Here is a 3313-nt window from a genome sequence, read left to right as displayed (position 1 = left end):
GGTTAAATGTTTTAATGATATTCTTATATCTTACTTCTATGAAAAATGACAATAACAAACTGTCAACCATCTGAAAAGTCCATAAAACGAAATGAAAATTCAAAGAAGAGCAACACGGACCTCTAAAAAGATAAAGGTAGGATCAGGTGCCTATATCCACCCTTAGTACCCATACATGTATCTTATCTTTATACAGTGATTTTTAAGATATGACAGCCAATTTGTGATTACATCCTAAGTGAGATGTCATTAAGTAGAAGCATAGACCAAACACTATTGTTTTGATGTTTTAAGGAATGAGAGTACCAGTGCACTGGTTGTTGACATCACAGAAGTGTTAAAAGATCGAGCCGAGCAGAAAAGGTACGTAGGTGATTGGCTAAATTAATTGCATAAACAATGATTATTTTAAATTTTCATCGTTTAAATTCAATGATAGAATATCTACTACAGAAAACAAGAAAAAGAGGCATTAAAATAGGTGTCATTTTTTAGACTTGGATTCATTTCCTGCGGAACGGTGTAGGTTATAACAAGCTCAAATTTGAGCTAAAAACGCACTGAGCCCCTTTATAATTCTAGTGATTTTTTTGGAATTAACTTTCCAGTTTCATTGTTTTATCAGTCAAATAACCTAATAGCTGACCTTCAAGGTCAATTTTTTTATAACATTTGTAATTAAAAACTTAAATTCAATTTGTAACTTGTATCACAAATGTGACTTAATATTTTTATGTAAAAATAACAAAAGTATATCAACCTTTTGAAAAGCCTGATTTTACAGAAAAGTGTGTTATAATTTTTAAATCAGCTTAATAGGATTACGTTCTATTTGTTTTATATCTAAACTTTTTTTCTTATTATTTGTTTTTACAGATAGTATGAACCCTGTCCATGAGATCGCAGATTTAAGTTGTCTGAACAGAGCTGTACAATAATTTTAAGAGACAAAAGTATTATAGCAGTAATCAAACTAGATGAAAACTGCACAAGTTAACTTGCACAAATTTGTGGTTTAAATGAATAACTCAAACAAACTGAAAAAGTTGATGCACAAAACGATCGTGAAAAACGAGTTTATGGATCCTTTCTTTATACTTTGATCAATCAAAATGAATACAATAATGAAAGTGAATGGGTTTTAATGATGAACATTATACAAATATTGACTGGGGTTGAAGGCAACATTGATTATATTAGCCCCCGAGGGACGAAATATTGCCCGACGCGAAGCATTACACATTGAACCCGATAACGAACCCGAACATTAAAAAATAGAAATATACAAGAATAATTTTCTCGAACACATGTCGACCAGTGTAAACTTGATCTGTTATTTGTCATTTTGAAGCTGTTCAGCAAGTTCGCGGGTATGATAAGGCAACTCTCAGCGATCGATTGGGTAAAAATTCCTCTGATCGATATGACGTCACAATAAGCAGAATGGTGTCATATTTTGTTTAGAAACATGTCAATTTTTACTTTATCTCTGGTCTAAATTATAAAAACTACTGGCGTAAAATGTCACTAGAAACTCTTCTAACCGAATATATCATTCGATTTTGCTGTATTACGTATAATTATCAGTGATGACGTCACATGCATGTCTAATAGAGAAGATCATGTCGGGAGACAAATCATCGGAATGCATTGTAAACAATGCCGTAATAAGACTTATTTCTTACTGATACACAAGATATAGATGAATGTCAGTTTGGGAATGTAATCAGGATGATACGGGCATGGATATTTTGTTTTATTAGCGAGTCTTATAAGGTAAGCAGATAAACATTTATATGGCCTGAGCAGTGTGTACAAAAAAGGCAAAAGTGTAACACTACCTCGAATATTATGAAAGTTGGATTTGGCATATATCAAAAGCATATGGCCTGGACTACTTGAAAAGTGCTGCTAGAATCCTGTCCTTGTTGTAAATAATAAATACGTAGTATTTTCAATGACATTGAAAAAGTCGAGGGGGTTTCCGATCATTAATGAAAATATTTAATTTATTCGATTAACAATAGGATTCTAACAGATATACTAATAAACATGAACAAATTGCCGATCGAAAATAATATCATGGCAAACAAATTCACTTGGTATTAATATTCAGCATTGGTTTCATAGAAATAAACAATTTTTAAATTGATCAAAATATCGACGGTCATTAAACCCGGAGTTGCTTTAACCTACCTACCTGTGTTTCATATTATTTCTCAAATTCATATAGAGAAAACATATGTGGAAAACTGAAGTGGGACATGCAGACAGACAGACGGATGTGTGTGTGTGTGTGTGTGTGTGTGAAGAAATGATAAGTTAATATCATTTAAATCATTGGTAATTATCACAAACATAAGTTTCGCACTGTTTTGAATGACCCATCCTGCATTTTCAAAATTGTGACTCATATCTGAATTTCTTATTCTTTTCAAAATGAGCATGCAAAATATAAAAGTCATCCTAGTTGAATTGACGTTTTTATACCATATTCAGAAAAAGTGGCACTGTAAGCTCAAGAAGACATCGCCAATATCAAAACGTACTATAAGTAGAGACCTCCTAAAATGATAATATGATGAAATGAACCAATTTGCTATTTAATGTTGACTGTAATGTCTTGGTCATAATCCCATCCTTTTGAAGAGTTGCTTTTCATTGCTAACCTTATAAAATGTTTGGGGTAGGGTTCAAAATGCATTATAACCGATTACAGAAATAAACATTACAGTAATGATTCAATCACAACTGTAACATCAGAAAAATCAAGGGGATGAATGCATGCGTTTTGGTAGTGATCATGATATTCAGCAAAGGCCAAAGTCTCGTCGCAATCAGAAGTCAACACTGCTGCAAAAAATCAAGGGGATGAATGCATGCGTTTTGGTAGTGATCATGATATTCAGCAAAGGCCAAAGTCTCGTCGCAATCAGAAGTCAACACTGCTGCATCGTTTTTCACTATTTGAAAGTTAATAAAAATCAGACACCACAACGGCAAGACAACGTAATGTGTTAAAGCCATATGATCTATACATTTTACATATATACCAATGTATTCAACATTTTTTTTCAGATGTGCATAAGTAGAGAAAATGATTTTTCAACTGGTCTAATTTGGTCTAATTAGATACTTAAATGTGAAAAAAAGTTAAGACTGGCCATCTTTTAACACACGACGACGAACAAAATCCAGTTAGCAATAGGTCACATGAGTGAACTAACTGAGTTAAAAAAAAAATATCATAATGTCTTAAAAAATAAAGGCATAAAAATTTGCTTGGCTAAGATATGTCCTTTGATCAAGTCAG

The 3313-nt window shown here is 32.5% G+C and overlaps 1 long non-coding RNA gene across 1 annotated transcript; it reads left to right on the top strand.

Moving 5' to 3' along the window:
* LOC128187265 (uncharacterized) lies at positions 1-1138 on the top strand. Its single transcript, XR_008244060.1, has 3 exons — positions 1-136; positions 295-363; positions 877-1138. It is a non-coding gene; the product is annotated as an uncharacterized LOC128187265 (long non-coding RNA).
* The last annotated feature ends 2175 nt before the right edge of the window (positions 1139-3313 follow it).

Source organism: Crassostrea angulata, chromosome 6, assembly GCF_025612915.1.
Source record: "Crassostrea angulata isolate pt1a10 chromosome 6, ASM2561291v2, whole genome shotgun sequence".
NCBI lineage: Eukaryota > Metazoa > Mollusca > Bivalvia > Ostreida > Ostreidae > Magallana > Magallana angulata.
Note: the sequence above shows the minus strand (reverse complement) of the source record. Positions and strands in the feature narration are given on the sequence as shown.